General features: G+C 43.2%; 1 long non-coding RNA gene across 1 annotated transcript; it reads left to right on the forward strand.

The window, feature by feature from the left end:
- The first annotated feature begins 21,170 nt into the window (after positions 1–21,170).
- On the forward strand, positions 21,171–23,414 carry LOC127784065 (uncharacterized). The gene is made up of 2 exons (XR_008019435.1): positions 21,171–21,732; positions 23,093–23,414. It is a non-coding gene; the product is annotated as an uncharacterized LOC127784065 (long non-coding RNA).
- The last annotated feature ends 310 nt before the right edge of the window (positions 23,415–23,724 follow it).

The raw sequence follows: 23,724 nt of genomic DNA on the forward strand, positions 1-23,724 counted from the left end.
CCTGACGACGGAGTTTGAGGTGGTGCGACGGAGATCCGTCAGGAGCGAAAACCAGTCCCTGCTCCCGCGGAGCACGGCCTCGACGACGCTTCCTCCTTCCCACCTCACCCCAACTCTCTCAGATTGGCGCCGCTGCCAGCCACTCACTCGCCATCGGCAAGATCAGTCGCACCGCCGACCCCTCGCTCTCCCTTGCCAAGAACAGTGCCGCTGCACCTCATCCCAGCCATCTCCATGACGAAGCAAAGTAACCTCTCCTATTTCTTGCCAAGAATTTCATTTTTCTTACACTGATTCCCTTGTGAGTATTTTATTATAAAGTGATCTTTTCAATGGCATAAGTTTTCATGTCAATTCTCAATGCATCTATCTTGATGGATCTATTTTAGCATAATCAGATGGTACGAGGCATGCACTTGCAAGTCGTGTCAGTTCTTGGTTTGCCGTTGATATCATAGTTAGGGAAAAAAATTTTCAGTGTTGCTCCCTAGATCGAGGGAATGGTATGTTTCGAAACAATTGAATTATTTTCATTCTTCATGTTTCACACAATTATTCATCAAACGATCTCTATGTTCCATCAGTTATTGGCCTATTGGGTGATTGCCTGTAAGCTTGGAACTATATTGGCTAAGTATTAGCAAGTTTAACCTTTAATGTTTCCTGTGTGTAGAACTGCAGATCATGAGATCAACAATGGCAAGGACAGAGGGCAGGTAAATAAAATGGTAACAACAGCTCCCACTCCTCCATTTTCTTAATTTCTCTATAAAACATTAGATGCCCTGATATAGGATGAGCACCATACCCAATGATGAGTAATTTCTATAGAATTAACTGCACACCTGATTAATCACATGACACACTCAGGGAGTTGTGAAAGTGATTGGCAAATATCTTATTCGTACACGGTATCAGGTCACAAAGATCTATCAACTTAAGTCTCGACCTCAAGGAGTTCCAATAAGAGTCAGGTAACTATGCATTTTCTCTCTGTCAATTCTTGTGAATTGTTGCTCTATCCAAAGTATGTGTATGCCATGTCAATTAGCAGTGATTTTTAGGTGGTTGACTAACTTATATTGATATTGATCTAGCAGTGTGTTCTAATTGGTCTACAACTTGACTATGCATTATGACGAAAAAAAAGTGAAGCCTAATTTTTTTGTCATAAGTACATGAGTTTGACCTCATTAAGTTGTACTAAGCAGTAGTAAGAACATGACATGTAACATGGTCAAGTTGTGATCAATCTTTTTACTTAGAGATGCTCTGACTGCTAGATATTTGCTGCAATGGGCTGAAGACCCCTACTTATTTAATTCCCATATAAAATATGTTTATGTTAATCTAAAATTATGTGCTGCATCCATTCTGTCCTTCTCATAAGCATATCTAATTTGCAAACCTTGCAGGAAAATGCTAAAATCAGCACAAGCTATTGATGAATTCAGTCAAGATGGAGTTTGAACAGCAAATTTGAGATGGGAGAAGAACTTCTGTGGTTGGAAGTTGAGATGGGAGGATTTAGCACGACAATACATCCATCACCATGTAGTCCGCTGCCATCTTCACCATATGGTGTAAAGCCTTCTGCAGTTCACTTGATGCATAGATATTTTGCATGTTAACAGCTGAGGGGTTTTGTTAATCATAAGGCGTGTATCTCATTCAAATTAATCATTTTTTAGCAAACACCTCACTTTTGTTATCCTTGAGCAACCAAGTTTACAATTATGTCGTTTTGAGAATGCAAGATTATTTGAGAAGACTTGCTTGATTTCATGGATATTTAGTTAGACACAGGTGCTTGACACTTTGAGATTAGGAGTGTAAGTTGGCACTTGACAGTTTCCTACTAGGCGTCCAAAAAAAACTAGCATGCACACAAGTCTTGCAAAATCTGAACCATATAGCTTAGCAACTAATTTTTTTCATGCAATGCTTAGGTATCGAACTATTTGATGCCTCACAACTTCTTCCGTCATGTTCTGTAATGCTATATTTTTCCTTTGCCATTACTTAAAGAATACTCAATTTTCGTGTTCGAGAAAGAAAAAAGAATACCTTTTCTTGTCATTACTGTTAAGGCTGAGGAGAAACAGGAAGAATTTTGAGGCTTAACGAATTACAGATATTCCTTCTATAAGTGAATTTTATAGCTTGATCCTGACCACTGTGCCCACCGACTAGCGAAACCTGAGATACTTGCTTATGAACACGCTTCTTTATCACTTCAAATTTCTTATTTTCTGTTCTCTAAATTCATATTCAGAAAATGTCAAATTTTAATGAATTTAAGAGAGGACTAAATATTTGTGTTTGCAGATGATGATTTCAAGAATTGTTTTTTCTGATGAATTACAGTGCCAACTTGGTTGATTATAGTTGCTTTTTTCTGCATTTTTAAAGTCTTTTTAGCTTTCTAATAATGTTTTAAAGAAGGATTTCACCTCAGGTCTAACAGTATTCAAATGTTTAGTGAATCAACTACCTCTTGGATATGGGATTGTCTAAGAAAAATGTGTGCTCATTGAGCTATAGATTCTCTCCACTTCTGCAGCTACAGTATTGAGCTTGTTATGAAACCTAAGCTTGAATTTCCGTTAAGAATCATAAAAAGCCACTCAAAGCATGTTATATAATATCCAAGGTACTTCAGTTATTCACTGAAAGGGATCAAGGTAATATAATGCCGCGGTTTTATATACTTCAAAGTAGAAACCTGGATTGTAGTTTGACAGACATGCTTGCAAAAAATGGATTTTTTTTTGTGGAAATAGGAAGATTGCTTGTGACAGATCTACAATCAAGCAAAGGTGACTAAATTTTGGACTCATACCAAGTGCTAGCCATCTTAGGAGATCCAATTATGCAGTATTCAGCGTTTAGAAGTTTTACCACTGGTAAATTGTTGTAGAAAAATAGCACGTACTGCTTGACCTGGAAATATGTGGAAGGGTGTATTTAGAGTGGCAGTCAATGTACATGTATAACTCAAAGAAGACGGTGAGACATGTATGTTAATTTGTTTGCATGGCTTTCAGATTTAGAGAATTTTGATATGTTAATTTGTCTGTCATGTTCTTTCAGGTTTAGAATGCAGATAAACATAGGAAGTTCAAAATAGGTGTGGATGACTACAACAGAAAACTCAGATTGTTTGACACCTTTGTCTAAAAGCTAACATGAATAATTGGAGGACACAATCCTCACAGAAGTATAATCCATTCTCAATAAATTGAAGCATCTTCAATTTCCACTCTGATGTCCCCACGGTATAGCCAGGGCAACCGTAACTCTCCACTGGGATGTTCTTTCTCATAGTATTTTTATTGGATGACACTTGGTTGAAATGTATCTTTAGGATATCTCCCTCTTAGCACCAGACAGGGTAACCGAGAGGGGTGCGCTTTCTCAAAAATATATATTTTTTTGCATGGCATCTGGTTTTGAAATGCACCTTTAGGATTTTTCTTTGTTTTTGTTGTATGTCACATTAATGTAACATCACTTTTTGTGTTACATTCCCCGTAGCTTGTGTTTGAAATATGTATTTATGGAGACGTGCATTGCACGTGCACGATTACTGGTACCGAGGAAAAATACTAACTAAATCAAGAAACTGCGTATACGAAACGCACAGATGGACGAGGTAAAGGCCGTGAAAACTTACCGCCGGGCAAGTGATGGCTGGAACAGAGCCACGGGAGACCTCCAGCGAGGAAAGAGGCAGTTGGGTCGCCACCGCCTCGCCGTCGCCGGCGGCCGGAGGAACTAGGGAAAGCGTCGGCCGTGGATGGATCTCAACGAGAGGTTGGGCCAGGCTGGGCTGACTCTAGATGGGATGGTAATCGGTCAAGTGGGCTAGCTGGGCTGGGAGTGAGGCCCATTGCTCACTGAATTTGCCAACGTGCACATACACGCATGTCAAGGAACTTATTTAAAATTTATTTTGGACCTTTTAGAATTTTTAGTTTCAAAATAAACCTTCTCAGAAATTTTAACCATGCCACATCTCCTAACGTGGCGAAACATGCCATCTCTAGCCCACATCAGCCAAACTAGCATGGCAACGATGGGTTGGCGTGCAGCGTGCTACCATTGTTTCGTTACGATTGTCTAATTGGCATGGTTAAAAGGTTTATATTTGAAATAAGTTTTTGAGAGAATTTGTTTCAAAATTAAAAATTAAAAGGTTAAAAAAATCTCTACCTAATTAAAAGATATGCAAGGTCTGCGCTATAATTTTCGTTCCTTATCGTCATCATCCGGACACGCGATTTGTATTTTCAAGTGAAACGGAAGTCTAGGGTTTGCTTGTGTAGCATAGGTTTTAATTCCGAGCTCGATACAAAGCTTATTTGCTCTGATTCTTGGGAAAACGGAAAGAGGAGGAGATAAGCATCAGAACCCCTCAATCCATTTTGGATTACCTTTAAGGATGCGACCAAATTTTACGGACGAGGTGGTTTCAGGCGGTGTAGGGCACCCAACTCTGAACGGATAGGAGATGACACTGTAGATATGGACCCACGGAGTAGCGGGACACTAATTAGACTTTCGGTTGCTTGTTGGGCCGGAAAGCGGGCCAGCTCGGCTGCGGGCTGAGGAAGGAAATAGGCTGAAAATGGCCAAAAAGAAGAGATGATTTTTATTTAAATAAATGCTGAGATGATGTTTGTATTATAAAAATTAGCAACTAAGCTCTAAAAGTTACAAGAAAATTTTAGAGAGTGTCATTAATCATGGAGTATTTAATAGAATTAAATTCAGCCATGTTATTTTATTTCCCACACCTAATTTACTTTTAAATTAATTTAAATACACATACCTACTTAGAAATATCAAGTATTCTAGGAAATTTGTATTTTAATTATTTATATAATGTAATTTCTCAACTTTGCTTTAATTTTCTTGTCTTTTCTTTCTGTTTGCAACGCACGAGCATTTTTTCTAATAAAATAAAAATTTCATGTAACCGGTACGCATGGACAGGGGGCAATTTTTCTTTTTCGCCGTGTACGGCTGGAAGGACGCCGGCCAAACTAAATATTATTAAATTAAATGGACGCAAGGTTGCCGAGGTTCAATGCCACACAGCACCGTCTACCGAATAACAAAGCAGCTAGATAACGTCACAGCCCACAACCACATCGGACTACCACTCATCTGCTCCATTCTCGTGAGACTACTCTGTCAAAAAAATAAACATAAATCACATAAATCTTAGTTACGAATCTAAACACATATATATATACACACACACAAACTTGTAGGTATGATTGGATTTTTTTATAGAACAGAATAGGCACAGGAGATATGCGAGGTTTCCAACTGGCATATGTGAAAGCACCGGCACCTTAGCTCTGGTGTACCAAGTCCTTAGAGTCTGTTTGGTTGCCTACCTGAAGAATGATGTGCATGATGTGCCTGAGAAAACTACATGTCTAAGAGTGTAGGATCAAGGAGGCCGACTAGAGGGGGTGAATAGACGGTTTTAAAACTTTTGGCTAAAACCGAGTTTTGTATGTGGAAGCGTAAATCAAAACGGTTTTGCACAATTCAAAACCTAAATCAACTAATCTCAAGTAAGTGCACAAAGAAGCTAGCCTATATTAAGGTTTGCAAGCCTAGGGTGATAATAGCACAAATAAGCTCTAGTATGTAAGCTTGCTCAAATGTAAATGCAACGAATAAATGGGACAAGAGACAAGGGATTTTTCACCGAGGTTCGAAAACTCGCCGGTTTTCTAATCCCTGTTGAGGCGAGCCCAACTCCACCGCTCAACCATGAAGCCACCGCGCGCCCCCTTCGTCAAGGGGTGGGCAAGGTGGGAGCCGGCCCACGGAGAGGACTAGCCAAGCCTCGATCACTAGGGTAGTTCTTCCTTCACTCTGAAGGTGGTGAACTCCAAACCACTCACAACCGGCGCTGGGCCTTCTCCACAATCTCCTCGGAGAGGTCACTGGGCAACACCTCTACAAGCTGTCTAGGAGGCGGCAACCTCCAAGAGTAACAAGTCTAGGATGCTTGCCGAGGATGATCAAGTGCCACACTAGCTATAACAATAAAGCAATGCACTTGGATTGGCTTAACTCACTCTCTAACACCTCACTAGATAAACTAAGTGCACAAGGGTGTGAGCGCTCTTGCAAGGGTTCAAGATAATGTAATGGAGTGCCAAAACCTTACCCTTGCTGCTGGGGAGTGGGTATATATATCCCCAACCACCAAAACTAGCCGTTTGAGGCTAAAACACCTTTTAGCACGTGCCTGCCGGTCTGACCACCCTTCTAAACCCGGTCAGACTGGCCCTCGGTCCAACGGTCGAAAAACTAGCTGTTGAGGGCCTTCGAGGCCTTCGGGCGGTCTGACCGGCCTTACATGGTCGGTCTGACCGCCGGCCGATTTTCAGCACAGCCCACCGACAGTAAAACTGTGATATCTCTTGACTCGGATCTCGGAATTTGACCTTTTTGGGCTCTATGGAAAGCTTATTCAAAGGGCTATCCAACCCAGAAAAATCCATCCAAGAAACTGTCACATCCCAAAACAACCCTAAAATATATCCTTTAAATTATGCCTAGAATAATTAAAATCCTAGTGAAAGCCTCCAAAAATTAAAATGTGTAAAGTTAAAAGTCAAATAAGGCTTGGAGGATTTTTATATATTTCCTAAAAGGCTAAAATGTGTAAATAAATTTTAGTGGAATTTTCTGAGCACAAATAATAATTATCAAGAAATAAACAAAGTTGAAAAGGTTTTATAAAAAGAAAACCCTAAAACCCTCTCCCCTCTCTCTTGGGTCGAATTCGGCCCAACTCCCTCCCCTTCTCTCTCCTCTCCCCGCGGCCCACTCAGCCCTCCCCTTCCCCCTCACACGCAGCCGCCGACAGGCGGGCCTGCCCGCCACCCTCGCTGACGGGTGGGGCCCACCCCTCCTCCCGCCACTCCCGCCGCTCCCTCCGCCCGTGCCTAGCGCCGCCGCCGCCGCAAATCCCGCCGCCCCCGACCGTTCCCGCGTGCAATTAAGTGGGGGGAAATATTCCCCGTGATTCGCTCTCCCTTTCTCCCCATTTTCCCCTCTCTCTTCCGCGTTCAAACGGCCGGTTTCGCCCCGCATATCTCGCCGGCGCTATTGATGGAGCCCGAGAACGCCGCGCCGGTTTCCTTCCCCTCCTGCCGCCCTCTCTCACTCCTAACCCTATATAAACCCTACCCGCACCTCTCTCGTCCATTTCCGCCGTTTGCCGTCCCTCCCCCTCGTCGGATTCGTGCTCGTGCCGTCGTCCTCTCTCTCCGCCGTCGCCGTCGACCTCCGGCCGGGCCTAGCCGCTCGCTGGGACCGTCCCCCGCCTCGGCTTCGTCTCCTCCGGCTTCGCCGCACCGCCGCCGACCTCGTCCACTGCCTCACCGAGCTCGCCGACCGCCGAAACGCCGCCATCCCCGTCAACCCGCGCCGCGCCAGTGTCTCCCTCCGCTCCGACCGCCTCCTCCGTCGCTGTCGTCGCCCCAGGGTGAGCCGTGAACCGCCGCCTCTTTCCCCCTTCCCTTCCCCTCTCTCGGCCGCCGCTCCGTCACGCGCCGGCGACCATAGGGGCGCAGGTGCCGCCTCCCGCCGGCCGCGCCGACGTGGCCGCCTCCGAGCGCGCCGTGTGGCCGCCGCATGGGGCCCGGCCGTCAGCCGCCCGTGCCTTCAAGTGCGGCTGACGCGTGGGGCCCACGGTGCCGGTTGGTGAGCCCTCGGGTGCACCCGGTCTACCGTGGACCGAGGGGCTGCCGTGTGGGGCCCACTACTCTCGTGGACCCGGCCCGCACGCCCCCTCCCCTCGGCTGACGCAATAAACCCTATTTTTAATTAAAATTTAAATGAAGAAATTCGCAAATATTCACATTAAGAGCATATAAACTTCAAATGGCCATATCTTGGCCGTTTGAACTCAGAATTGGACCGTTCAAGTCTCTAATTTTTCCTTAAGAAGTCAAGAACCTATTTTTGTGCTTTGTTTCTGCTTGTTATATGGAGTTTATTAGAGTAAAAACCTTTTTTCTTTCTGTTGGTCATGTAGACACTGCAGCTTCGGAAGATCCGCTCTACGTGGAGGTTGAAGCCGACGTTTGGGAAAGTGAGCAAGGCAAGTCACATCATCCTTGAACATATTGAACCCCAATTTATAAAATTATTTTGGTTTAAATTACTGCATTATCGCTTTATTTAAATTCTCGCGTTATTACTATTTTATTTAGCCATGCCTATTTACCTTTGTTATGACCTTATTATTATTGCTATTGTTATTATTACCTTGTTCACCCTAGGATAAACAAAACCCCAACTAGTGGGTACCCTATTCATGGTTCCACTAGTATGAATTTAGCTAGCTGCTTCGCTAATTAATTAGGCAATAGTAGGTGGTTTTATAACCTTAGACTTTGGGAATGCTCATATCATTTGGACATTATGGAATGGTTGGATTATGTGGAATGGACACACACCTCCCCCTCTATTCAAAACCCTCAAAATGGTTTTAGGCTGGGCTCGAGGTGCATGGTTTTGATAGTAGCACCTCGGCCACTATAAGGACCGGTCTTCGGGCCTCTGTTGCAAAGCACTACCGTACTTCCACATGTCTAGTGGGTAAGGCTTAGTTTGTGGCTCAGTCTGGTCATGGGCAAAAGTACATGGATGGAGATGGACGAAGTCGGGACTCGATGGACATCTCTAGGGCAAATGAAGGCTACACGAGCTGCGGCCCGGTAGTCGAGATGTCAAGGCACAGGGACGGTGTCCTGCTGCTAGGGGCTCAACTTTGGTTACCTTTCTCGGGATTCCGGCCGTAGCCAGGGTTGGGTCGGTACTCTTGTTTATGGCTAGGATGGGTTGGGAACTATGTCACGTCTTCCGTCCGTATGCCGTGGTGGTATGTGGCACGTGGTTACAGATAATCTATTCGAATAGCCGCGCCCTCGGTTATGGGCAAGCCTAGCAATGTACCCAAGTTAGTGGTTTATTTCTTAAAACTTGCTTAACAACTAAAACGCGGAATTGTTGGCCTGGGTTGGCTTGGGATGAGCTAGGACCTGGGTCTGGTTGCCAGTTCGGTCTGAATCATGAAAGGCCTTGGGTTAAGGCAGGTTCGTGCGGGTTCACGGCCTTGATTAATAACACTGTGTAGCTCTAGGATCATCTTTACAAAATGGCCCTGAGCAGCTAAAAGTCTTGTAAATGCTGTTTACTGCAAAGCCTAACCCCTTTATTATAACTCCCTTGTACTCCTTTGCATTTATTCTGCATTCGTGGGTGTGTCTTGCTGAGTACGGTGGTTGTACTCAATCTTGCTCAATTTTTCCCCAACCCAGAAGAGGAGTTCCCGGAGGATGAAGGCTTTGGTGTCTAGCTCATGCCTGCCGTCAAGTGCCTGTGGTCGTCGCCCTAGTCTTCCGCTGTTTTTCGTTTATCTTCGTGTGTGCTGGGCCTTCGTCGCCCATGTAATAAATTAACTATTTACGCTTCCGCTTGTTAAACTCTGAATTGTATCAACTTTTGGTGTACCTTGCCTCCTGGGACAAGGAATAATACATGCACGTATGGAATGCCCGTTGGGTTAATTCCGGTCGTGACAGACAACTTAAGTCAAGGATAAAGGGCTCACACTCCAAAGGATATCCACCGGACATACTCACAAGATGTCACTCACTCCTATTGGACATGCCCACTTCTCTCTTTGTTTGGGACCTGAGAAAACTCATCACACTTGGATAGACAAGCCCACTAAATGCACCTACATGCATATGAACTAATATGGTGCAAGATCATTTACATGCTCGCTTCATACACCCCTCTTAATAGTACGACGTCTATCTAGCAAATTCGGTCTACGCCAAACACCAAGACCGAGAAAAGACTAAGAAAACATTTTTAGCTCCATTATACCTTTGCCTTGCGCCATCCAACTTGGGGTCAATGCTTGAGCCAAGATCAACACTTGTGACCATCCGGTTGAACCATGTTTATGCCGAGGTCTTGTCCATCCTTTGTTAAGACTTTCTTCTCATCACAATTTTGACTTCATTCTTGTCGACATGGCGATGTCCTTGGCTTGGTGACCATCAACCCATGGTGTCATCCATTAGCCTCATCACAATTAGACCTATTCCTTTGAACGGCTCAAAGGAAAACATTAGTCCCAACAAATCGGTTGTCATCCTCCACTTGGTGACCAACTGTTAACAACCAAATTTGGTAACATCAGCGTCGGAGAGAAGATTAGATCGAAGCAAAGTTGGAAGCGGAGATTGAGTTTGAAAACAGAGCCGGAATCGGCTGAAGTCCAGATCGGCTACGATAAGATCGGCTAGGTCTGAGTCGGGCTAGGTAAGCCGATGTGGCCGATTCCGACAATACAACTTGTACGCGGCATCGAGTTCAAGTTAATGTACTTCAAGATGATTGCCACGCATGGATAGAGTCCTGAGAAAGCAATTGTATCTATTAATTAGGATATTTTATGTAAATTCCTTATAGATAAGTGTGGGCAAAAGTCTGCCGCAAAGACTTATGGTATCTTAGAGTTTGTTAAAGATAATGGTCGTGTCCGGTATGGGTATATCTTGTAATCCTCGGGTATAAATAGACCCCGAGCCCTATGTAATTTTTAACACACACGTTCAATACAATCTCGGCGCATCGCCATCCTTTTGCTTTAGTTTTGTTTCGACAAGTTCTTGCTTTTGGGTTGAGCTGCATCGATTTCGATCTTCAACAAGAGGTAAAATTCGTCGTGATGGATTGCGTTCATAGGATTAGTGCTTCCATATTCATGACACTCTAATATTGTTTATGTAATTCATCAAGTTATCATATATCTTGCATAATCTCTAGCAATATCGCCATCTAAACTACTATCGGCCAATATCTGTACGCAGAAGACAGCCGATTAGGTTAGATCTTGACGTTGATCTAGATTATATAAGATATCTACCATTCTATGAAACTTCTAGTGCCTTGATTGTCTAGACATTGTTCTTCTTTTCATACTTAATGCTGCATCAGTTGAGTTTGATCTATTAAGTCGTGTTTAGAATATCGATCTCTAGCCTGCTTTCTAGTTGCCGATTAGAATAGCATCGGAGTTTCAGCCGATCGTATCTGATTTAGCCATATTTATTCTATATGTCTCATTGATATGCTAAATCTGCCCTTTATACCAAGATATTACTGTATATAAATATGTTAGGCTTTTGTTTGATATATTATCTCTGCTTTAATATCCTGATATAGAGTGGTATCGGAGTATTAGCCGATACACGCTAGATCTATTTGATCGGCTACGCTATAAACATATATAGTCTCGTTATTGACATATATTTCGATCTAAGTGATTTATATTGTCTCGACATGATGACCGATCTATCCCAGTCACTTGATTTAAGTATATATCGATATAAGGAGTATATATCGTTAATATCTACAACCGATCGAGTAGATTTAGTTCTTCTTTACATAATCATGACTGCCGATCGATACATGGATGACATCGGCCCAAAGATAAATGATATGTCATCGGCATCTAGCCGATCGGCTATCATTTATAGATTTAACCACGGTTTCTTTGCTTCTATTTCTTGTTGATTACAGGATCAAATCAACTAGCACGCTAATACATCCGAAGGCGAGCTTTGGACCTGCACTGGAGTTAAGCAGATCTCCCAGGCCACGTGTTTTCTGTCAACACCAACCGATTGCATATGAAAGATATGGATATGTTTGTCGAGTATTCATTAACATCATAAGTGTCTTATACTCGGATGCAAGCTCAAGTGCAAAGATCCGATATATATAATAGGTGAACAACATGGATCTAAAACATGCACAATAAATATATAGGATTTGCTCCCCCTAAGTATATGCATACAAAGAAATACACAAGAGAGACAAGTGTATGCATAATTAGAGAATGACCAACGGGGGTTTATCCTATTCACATAGAGAAGGCATATGTAGTAATGATGTAGACCAACATAAAACACACACCTTCATGATCTCCATGTTCTTAATGTAAATGAGACTAAACAAGATATGACTCGAGTAAACATTAGTCTCACACTTATATAACAATGACATGGAAATCATATATATAAACCTGTCAAAAAGTAGGAGATAAGAAGTGATACGTATTGTTTTATCTCCATGCATTTCATCCTTGTCATGATTAAGGTCTATCTACCACATCTCATTATCGGGAAATAACCTAGTTGACAACATATGTAAAAGAGAGGTTAATCCCATAAATATCGGTTTATCATCTATCACCAAAGCAACAATTACACAAATTGTTTAATCCAAGATCTTTCAATCTTTTCTCTTTTTTTGTGATAGATAATAACCTGATATAAACAATATAGAGAGATAAGATGAAAGATAATTTCAAATCAAGTTAGAGATCTTATAATAAACAAAATATAGAATAAGCTCCCCCTCAAGATGTGCATACATATGGATATGAAGGAACGCATATGCACATAATCAATAAAGATCAATGAGGAAGCTCACACTATATTTTGGATTCACAAGAGAGATCAAGTTAGAATATGTAAAGTTCAATACGTACCTCTCATCATTTTTATTTTCATATCCGAATGAGACTAGTCAAAGAAATGCTCATAAAAACGTTAGTTTCAAATAGTTAGATTTGTCATTAATCACCAAAAACAAATTAAGACTCTTGAACTTACAGAGAGGCATCGGCCATCCTATCGAAACTTGCCTAATGAGGCTAGCCTAAGCAAATGTTGTTTGGTTGGTGACCTCAGCCTGAGGAAACTAAATTGAGGTTAGATGGTTCATAATTACATAGTTAAGGTAGATATTATTTGAATTAAACGGTATCTCATATCCTAATCTATCGCATATAAGCAGATGTTGTATTTTCAGTTCGTTTGCACCAACCAAGATTAAGAAATAAAATATTCCGACACCTGTTGCATGCACAACCGTGGGCCCATGACAGGACAAGCTTGATTAGTGCGCATTGTGTAACTAGCCTGAGCCAGGTGCTCGTTTTTGGTGGCCTGAGCCAGGCAAATGAACCTATCAAATTTTTCAGGTCAGGTAGGGAATGAAACCATCAGTCCACCAACCAAACTGTGGAGATTATGGGTACCCCATACCCACACGGTATGGTTATCCGACTGGTTATAGGAGATAACTTATATCTATAGAATCATGACTTGGGTATTACGTTTCCTTGTATTTTACGAAACAGCCTGAAGTCCTAGTTTGATAATATTGTAAAGTAGATTTAGGAAACCGATACCGTATTGGTTAAGGTTTCTATCTTGTAATCCTGCCCCCATCCTATATAAGGTGGGCAGGAGGCTCTCTAGGGGGCATGAGCACATATGATCGTCAGATCTATACTATACCCGGCGGATTCAAATCCCAAACAGGAGTAGGGTATTACCTCTCATTGAGAGGGCCTGAACCTATCTAAATCCTTCGTCTCCGCATCCATCCACTTTTAGGTCTCGTGCGCTACCTCTTTTTATTATTGCCGAATTCATGTTTCGATAGTTGGCGCGCCAGGTAGGGGGGCACTTGATCGTTTCCAATGCGGAGATGGCATCCACCGGCGTCGAGATCGCAAACACCGGGTTTGTCGTTCTAAACTCTCATATAATTAGATTGATCTCGTTTTGCTAATGGCTAATGTAGATTGATCTATGATTATGCATGGGTATCGTTGGCTGCTCCCGCGAGCGGCGTCCGCTCGTCGTTGGCGCGGTAAATGGGCGAGCCGCCATCACGTTCGCACTGGCCGGGCGACACGAAATCGAGCTGCTGCCGCCCTCGAGGGCTGCCCCACCGCACGACAGCCATGCGGATGTGTCAGCGCATGAAATTGCCATGCCCTAGCGCAAGCGCCCAGATTGGTTTTCACCAATCCAGTGCATGCATCGATCCGTCACAGGACAAGCTAGCAGGAAGCAAAGATATACATATGCATCTAATCTTCTTGCTGCTAATTAGATTTTTAATCAGATTGATTTGCCCTATTATTTTTCTCTAATCGCATGTGCTGGTGACGGCCGGGTGGCCCATTGTTGATCCAATCGAGCCCATCGCCTGCCACGGAGCTGTACTACTCCTGTTTGATAGGGCTGCGACCAATCCATGCGGCGCACGCATGCGTGATTTGTTGCCAGGCAATCAGGAGAAGCCAATAGGCTACATGCAATCGTGCATGTGCGTTAGTGCTTATTATGGTCATACAAGCCTCTCCATCAAGTTGCAAATCAAGCCATGTGTTGGATCTGTTAATTATATATCAATTATTTTCCCTTTCAAATCTCTAACCACAGGTTGATGTTTGCAATTTTTTGTTTTTGCATGTATCATCATCCATACCTCATCACCGCCAGCCTGCATCTGTCGCCGCCGACTGGTGTCTTCGCCTATACGGTTGGTTGGTCACACTACCGTTCATGGGCGTCCACGTCTTCATCGACCGGCTTGCCTTCGCCGTCGCCGACTGGTGTCTCCGCCTATACGGCTGGCCTATTATGTCGCCGTTGTTGGGCGTCTATGACTTCACCGCCGGCCTGCCTCTATCGCCGCCGACTGGTGCCTTCGCCTATACGGTTGGTTGGTCACACCACCGTTCATGGGCATCCACGTCTTCATCGACTGGCTTGCCTTCGCCGCCGCTGACTGGTGTCTCTGCCTACACGGCTGGCCTATTATGTCGCCGTTGTTGGGCGTCTACAACTTCACCGCCGGCCTGTCTCTGTCGCCGCCGACTGGTGTCTTCGCCTATACGGTTGGTTGGTCACACCACCGTTCATGGGCGTCCACGTCTTCACCGACCGGCTTGCCTTCGCCGCCGCCGACTGGTGTCTCCGCCTACATGGCTGGCCTATTATGCCGCCGTTATTGGGCATCTACGACTTCACTGCTGGCCTGCCTCTGTCGCCGCCGACTGGTGTCCTCGCCTATACGGTTGGTTGGTCACACCACCGTTCATGGGCATCCACGTCTTCATCGACCGGCTTGCCTTCGCCGCTGCCGACTGATGTCTTCGCCTACACGGCTGGCCTATTATGCCGCTGTTGTTGGTTATCTACGACTTCACCGCTGGTCTGCCTCCGTCGCCGACTACTGGTATCCTCGCCTATACGGTTGGCGGACTCCACCACCGTTGATGGGCCTTGTCATCTACACCGGCTTGCCGCCACCGCCGCTGCCTGGTGTTTTTGTTGCTATTGATGGATGGCTTCGGTCCTACATCGGCTGCTTCTGTTGTCGCCGAGGGAATACAAAAAAGCTAAGTCATCATTTTTTATATGATATTTTTCCTTTTACTCTGCCTCACTACGTCAACTGGTTCACCGTTGCCTAGTGAGTCGGGGGCTACAGATGTTATATCATATTTTTTTCAACAATTTTCATAATATTTATCTTGATTGCTTGCGACATAATCTGAGTACAAAAGTACCTATCGAGTTATGGAGTTCCATCTTCCTATGCTTTCCGTTTGGTTCGCCAATGGATAATTGCCTTTGGGCCGATTCCTAGCACCCGGGGCTCGTTGGATGGACCGAGTAACGCAAGGTGCTAAGTATTATTCAGAATAAATCAAAAGCATAGAGATAAGATAAATTTATTTTCTGCTCTTTACAATTACAAAAGTACCCGAGTAGTAAATTCTGATTCATGAAACTTTGTTCCATTAATGACGAACTCATGTCACTCATATGCATGTTTGGGAAGTGCCTAGGCCGACTCCCGGTGCTTGGGGGCTATGACTAGTCGGGCAAAGTGTTTAAACGCAATGAGTCATCTGCTCGGGGAAATCAAAATTGACAAGAGGAGAAATGCATATTTATAAACATTCTAAAATGCTCGAATTTTCCTCGAGTATTGTATTTACATCAGATACTACTCATCATATATATATATGTTCTGCAGGATCCAGATCCAGATATGCATAATAGGGATTCATGGCTTTAAGCTTATTTCCTACGCTTCAGGAATGGATCAGTCAGAACATCACAATCGGCTCGCCTTCGTCGCCGCCGACTGGCGTCTTTGCCTCCACGGCTGGCCTATTATGCCGCTGTTGATGGGCGTCTACGTCTTCACCGACCGGCTTGCCTTCGCCGCCGCCGACTGGTGTTTTCGCCTGCACGGCTGGCCTATTATGCCGCCGTTGATGGGCGTCTACGTCTTCACCGACCGGCTTGCCTTCGCCGCCGCCGACTAGTGTTTTCGCCTGCACGGCCGGCCTATTATGCCGCCGTTGTTGGGCGTCATCGACTTCACCGACCAGCCGCCTCGTCTGCCGCCGACTGGAGTTTTCGCCTGCACAGCTGGCCTATTATGCCGCCGTTGATGGGCGTCTACGTCTTCACCGACCGGCATGCCTTCGCCGCCGCCGACTGGTGTCTCCGCCTGCACGGCTGCCCTATTATGCCGCCGTTATTGGGTGTCTACGTCTTCACCGACCGGCCGCCTCGTATGGCGCCAACTAGTGCTATCGTCTTCACGGCTGGCCATGTCGCCGCCACCGCCAATAGGCGTCATCATCTTCAATGCAAGCTATCTATGTCTGCCGCCGACTGGTTTCTTCACTTCCATGGCTGCATGATTCTGCCAGTGTTGATTGGCCTTATCGTTTTCATCGTCGGTCGTCTCGTCTGCTGCTAACTAGTGCCCTCGCCTCTACGGCTGGTTTGTACTACTACCACTACTGATGGACGTCACCGTTCTCATTGCTAGCCGCCTTGTCTGACGCCAACTGGCTTGTTCACCTCCATGGCTGCGCGTTTTCGTCATCATTCTACTTCTTCCGTCGCCGACTGCTTTGTCACCAGGGTGGAGCGACTTCATCTTTATTATCTTCGGCACCGGCAAACTCTATTGCCTCTACTTCGCAAGCTTTGCTACTTCACCAACCACGACGACTACAAGAGTTTCGACATCTCGGCATACGTCATGAAATTTGACGTCGTGTTAATCCTCTACTACAAGTGGTTCTCCAATTTTCAGGAATTCTACTCGATGACAAGAAGCTACAGTTATCGACTCTATGTTCAGTTGTTTCTCAACTAACCAAAGAGTCGGGGGCTACACAAATACAAGACTCTCAAAATTCGACAAGCTTTATGTCAAGATGAAGCAATCAATCAATCAACGAGTCAACTCGGGGAGTTATTATCTTCGTCTTTGCTTTAGAGCCGACATTTAATTTCAGCAACTACATTTATTACACCGGCAACTTTGGCTTCTTCACGCCGCCACAACCTACTCCAAATTTCTCAAGTTTGAGATTTAATTTACATGTCTGGGAGTTTGGAGTCATCAACCAATCAACTCAGATCAGATTCGACGAGTTGGATAACAGCATCTATTTTCCTCCAAATGAAGCATCTGCAACAGCTACAACATTCAGCTCCACTGCCATCTTTATAAATCAAGGGATATTGCATCAATCTTCGTTATGCACACGCTCGCATCAAGGAACTACTCAAACTTTGATATCTTCTCAAACAGTTTGATGGATTATTGTCATTGACATCATCACCAGCACCTCTACTTCGTCGGCCCGGACATCTTTGTCTCCAGTTGCTTCCGTCATTGCCGACTAGTTATTTTGCCTTCATGGTTGACCTACTACGCAAACGTTGATGAGCGTCTTTGTTATTATCATCGGCTGCTACACCGACCATCATAGTCGATCATCTATGATTGCTACTTATCATCATTCCTGTCGGTTGCGTTTGTCGTTGCCAACTATTTTCTTCATCTTCATGATTGGTGGATTTCGTCATCGCCTTTAATGTGTATCTACATCTTCACCGTCGGCTTGCTTTCGTCACCACCGACCGGTATCCTCGCCTTCACAGATGGCTTATTATGTCGCCACTAATGGGCATCTTCATCTTCTTCACCAGCTGCCTCGTCTGTCACCGACTGATTATTTCGCTGCCATGGCTACATAACTTTATCGCTGGGCGCCTTCTTCTTCATTGCTGGCTGACCTGACTGCTGCCGACTGGTTTCTTCGCCTCCACGGTTGTGCAACTTCATTACTTTTGATTGGTATCACTATCTTCTCTACCACCAATATTTTTGCCACCTCTGGTGGGCAATATTATCTCTATATTGGTCGTCTTGTCTCTATGCCAACTGCGTCAGCTACCATCAATGGACAATTGTGACTACGGCAGAAGGACAAGCTATATGCTCAGGGGCTTACTAGCTCAAACACAAGTATCATACCTTCAATTTGGACTTGTTCCGGGTACATGCAACATGAATTCATGATCATGGGTCTATTTTCTATGCTCAAAGACTGGATTATCTATTATTCCCCGTAAGGGTTATCAACCGAATACTTGTGCCAGTCGAGACTCAATTTTTATATCTATTTTGGAGTATCCCATAAGGGATAATCACTCAGATCATAAGCTATTCATATGAGCTACATTTGGTTTATATCACCCGAAAGATTTATTACTCGGGAGCATGTTACATGCGTCATCCTTTAAAGGGTGTCGAAGGCATATTTTTTGGCCTGGGCCTAATATGTCTGCAGCCCATATTTTCAGGTGTAGCCTATCACGTTCTTTTAGGGACTTAGGCACTTTTTGCTTAGGCCAAAGTGCGCGTGATCAAGTGCCCAATACCTTAAAATCCTTTTATACCGCAGTTACTCAACTTTTTAGGAGTTGGTACAATGCATCTTAAAAGGTGTCAAACAGTAAAGCTTTATATAGCTGCTCTGCTGACTTTTTTATATAAGTCAAGGTGTTGTTTGGGTTTTTAAGCAATTGATTGGATACAATATCGTTGTTTTTTGCCACGTAAGTGTGCATTTTTATTGACCAATATTATGGCTTGAGCTGATTATATATCTTGGTCATTTTCCAGGCGGTTGGTAAATCCTTTATGAGTTTATTTACTCGGATTTTACACCACATATGCCGTATATTTCCGGGTGTGGTGAAACCATGTGTCTTTTAGAGACTTAAGCACATATGTTAAAGCAGTGTGCGCATGGCGTATGCCCAATACTTTGGAAATTTCTTTATTCACAGCATCCAAGCTTTTTTATAGCTGTTTTGCTATGTGAATTTTCAATGATGTTGTCAGCTTTAGGTTGCACGCATTATATTTTACAAAGCTGTTGGTATATCACTCGGATCATGTTATTCGGAGATTCACACCGCATATGCTATATATTAATATAAAATCACTTGGTTGACTATAGTTATCAAAAACCACTCAGTTGGTTGGATTATTTATTCCTTGACTATATGCTTGGTTTGTTCAACTAACCACATAGTCGGGGGCTACACCTATTAGGTGCATCTAGTCGATGCACCTAAGTCTACATTCAATTATTTTTCAACCCTCCACAGTCTTTAGATTTGGTAAAAGTTCTCGGAAGATCATGGCGAAGATGATTGAAGCACTCGGCTTTGGAGTAATCTAGTTTGAGAGAAGATTATCACTACTAGAAATTTGTTGATCCATGATGATTTCCTAATGACATTTCTATTTTTTGTCACTGGATGACGTTATTTTGTGACGAAATTCATAGGATCGTCATGCATGCCAGGTTATGGGGCCGAACCCATGTATAGTCATGACGAATCCTTTATCTTTGTCAGACAATAGGAAGCTTTTTTGTCATGAAAATGATTGATCATATTGCATAGCAATGCCGTACATGAATTCGTCATATTTATGACTGACGCCCTGCTAACGTGTCTTGTTTAGTCCACGTGTTTTGCCTAGATGTCGGTGGGACCTGTTTGTACTGGGACCTATGAGTAAAATAACTTAGCTCTCTCTCTCGCGGGTCCCACCTGTCAGTAAATAACATATCTCTCAATCGTGGGTCCCGCTTGTCAGAAAAAGGAGGTTAAAAATGGTCGCATGCGTGCAGTAGGCATTGCTCGAACCCAAACCTCGCGAAAGTAAGGTTAATACACTTACCAAGTTACCACTAGACTATGAAACATAAGCTGGTAATGTTTTACTTTTAGTTGATGTTTTACAATTTTCAAATGCATGAATGATTGAATGTTTTATGCGGACGACCTAGGACCTGCATCACCTACTCGTGGGTTCATCATAAAGTGTGGTTTGTCTTTTTAATCTCTAGCTAAAACTTGTAGGTAGTCTTTCTCTCTCATACTAACTTCAAATTTGATTATTCTTTTTTCTAAAATTTTCTAAATTCATGATCTATCAATTTGTTGTGTTATTACAACTATTATTTTTGTCATACTTTCATGTGACTTTGTTTTGTCAATTGAAGATTTAAATTTCAAAAAGTGGCAACTTCAAACGATATTTTGAAGTAGTAAATGATTTCAGCTGAAAAAGTTATGAACATAAAAGTTGTATAACTAATCGAGATCTAAAAATTTTATTTTGGTCATTTTTTCATTCGATAAAGTGATAGTAACGTTATTCTCAAAATTTACACATCTCTCTCGTAATTTATGAAACCATATGCCAGATCTGTAAATTTTGTGAACAATGTTACTATCACTTTGTCAGAAGAACAAATAACCAAAATAAAAATTGTAGATCTAGATGGATTATATAACTTTGTTGTTGATGACTTTTTCAGTTGAAGTCGTTCACTGATAAAATGTTCTATTTGAAATTCTCAAACTTTGAATTTTAAATTTCAAATTATACAAATAGAATCAAATGGAGAAATGACCAAAATAAAAATTTTGCATCTCGATGAGTTCTACAACTTTGGTTTTGGTGAATTTTCCATTTGAAATCATTTATTAACCCCAATTTTCGTTCGAAGTTGTCAAATTTTGAAAATTCAAAATTTGAATTGTTGAAACGAACTTATTTGTAAAAACGACCAGTACAATAGTTGAAGATCTCGATGGATTCTACCATTTTGTTGTTTATGTTTTTTGCATTTGAAACACAAAAATTGGTCTAAAACTAAATTTAAAGTTCTCGTAAATTAAAATCTAAAAAATACCACATATATTAGTAGGCCTAAACCCTGAAATCGGCCCATTACCGTACTCGGCCCATAAATTTCTGGCCATTGATTCTTGATCGAATGGCTATCCTTGCGCCAATGAAGTTTAAAATAGAGTTGCAAACCCTAACCCTCATCTCTCTCTCTCATTTCTTCCCCTCCTACCTCGCCAGATCCGCGGCGGCAGCATCTAGTGCCGCATCCGCCTCCGCCTCCGCCTCCGCGCCACCGCATTCGCTGCTGCTGGCCGCCGTGGCTGGCGAGCCGGCGAGACGGCTAGCAACCAAGCGGCGCATGTCCGGGCTTCCTCACCATCCCTCTTTGTTCCGCCGGCGCCTCGCTTCGTCGAGGCGGAGGATCCACATCTGGCGCACTATTGGGGGCAGCCGGCTCGCTCACGTCCTCAAGGTCCACCGCCGCTGCTGCCGCCGCGATTTGGTCCGCCGCCCCAGTACGGGCTGCATCGGCAGCCGACTCCTCTGCGACCCATGGTTGGCTCTCGTCTAGGGTTTGCCCCTCCCAGACCCAGCCAGCAGCCGTCGTCAGAGCGGGATGAAGAGTAGCAGCCATATGCAGAGGGGACGTTCCCGTGGAGCACGACTCGGCCGGCGTCGATTTGGGGCATGATTGGCCTGCTAATGAAGAGGAGTTCGACCATCGAAGCAGCTTCAGTGCCCCCGTGAATAATTTTGTCAGCAGTCAAGGTATTTGATCTCTAATCACCTATGCTTGTTCATGAGATTGGGATTGTGTTACGAAGTTGTGTAGTGCGTTGAATTTTTTGCAAGGATGGCTGCCCATGTTTAGAAGTACAACAATGCAGTATGTGTGTGTAATGCAAAAGTGGATAAAAAGTTTTGCTCAACATTCATGAATTGGATACTATCCATATGCCAAAAATGAGTCATCTCTAAACTAATTTACATTACTGTAGACTAAATTTTTTAGCTGTGGACTGCCTTGGTACTGATTAGCCATTCGACACTTAAAACTACCTTTTTTTGCTGTGCACTGGTTTGGTACTATTTGTTCATTCCTCTCTGAAAACTATTTTTGCACTAAATTTGAAAGAATGCTTTGCTGAAATTTTATACACTGAAAGGTGAAACTTGAAACCTAGTCATGCAGAGATAAAATTGATGCAATGTTGAAAAGTTTGGCTTTCCACAGGATAATAACTTACCTGCCAAGTCATGTGTTAATATTTTTTTTTTATATTTAACCAAAGTGCTTGCTGACAGCTTTTGCTGATTCACACAAAATCATGGATTGCAGGTAGTCTGTAGGAACATGTTTTTTAAAACAAAATGAATGCTGGTGAAGTATAATGGTCTTGTTTATGTGACTGCCCATTTTTTTTTGTAATGGTCTGAAGTATAATGGTCTTGTAACAGTACAGATGCTTGCTGTTTATGTGATGTTTCTTGTTTATGTGATGCTGTTGGTGTTGCTGTTTTAAAGAACTGAAGTGAGCATAAACAGAGAAGAAGCATGACAATCTCTTGGAAGGATAGGCAATGTGAGAGATGTTTTGACAGTTATAGATAGGATTGATTAGGGTATCAGCTTTAGCTTCTTTAGCTAGCTTGTCAGCAATTTTGTTTCTCTCTGGGGATCCAGAAAACATCTATTGAAAGAAAATTCCAATTCCAGTAGCATGATCCTCCCATGAAGCATCTACATAACATCTATTGCCCTGAAGAATTTGATCCATCTTTATGGTAATGCTCTAAGTATGAATGATTATAGGGGGACTGTTGGTGATGCTCTAAGTATGAATGATTGAATGCAAGCTATCATGATAACCTGGTGAACTAAATATAGGAATTGTGTGTTGTATATCATGTTTATATTTTCTGGGAGGATGTCTGATTGCAACTTCTATTACTATACTAGTTCAGATTTTAGCTTTTAAGTATGAATGCTATATATGATGCTATACATGTACTTTCTTTCCCTTTAGTACTATTGCTGCATGTTATGTTGCTAGCTTGCATGTACAGCTTCCACATTTTAGAGTTCTAGCTTTTCTAATGCTCTATATTTCCATCTTCCAACCTGTAGGACAATATGGAAAATATGATGGCAGAACCTGTTGGAGATGATGACACACCAAGATCTAGTACGGAGGTTGTTTCCAAGGTTCTCTCCCAAACTGGTGCCAACAACACGTTTTTGAAGAATGCCGGTCTAGAGACAAGTTGCTCAAAAGCTTTAGCATTGTTCTATATTTAATCTGAGACTTGTGTGTCGATATATTTGTTGTGCATATGTTTTGATAGGCCCAGTACATCTGGCACATGTAGTGCAAATGGGCCAAAATTTCTCTCTTGTACTGATACACCTTTGACGAATAATTTGGGCCAAATGAGCCATACACAAATAACGGGCCGGACTAAGATTTGCCTAATGGGCCTAATGGGCTGAAATGGGCTGAAATGGGCTGGACACAAATAATGGGCTGGATCGAAAAGTGCGATGACGTGGCCAAAATTTGGGCCTACTTATCGGTACATGTAACTAGCGGGCCGGAACAAATTTAATGGGCTAGATGAGGAAATCCACGTCATCACACTTTTTTGACGAATTGCTCTTTCGTCACGCCACGTCAGATGATGACATGGCCACTGCCACGTCAGATGATGACATGGCCAACATGGGAAGGAGTACGTTTTGTGATGAATCTGTTCGTCACC

This window comes from Oryza glaberrima, chromosome 9 (genome assembly GCF_000147395.1).
Source record: "Oryza glaberrima chromosome 9, OglaRS2, whole genome shotgun sequence".
NCBI lineage: Eukaryota > Viridiplantae > Streptophyta > Magnoliopsida > Poales > Poaceae > Oryza > Oryza glaberrima.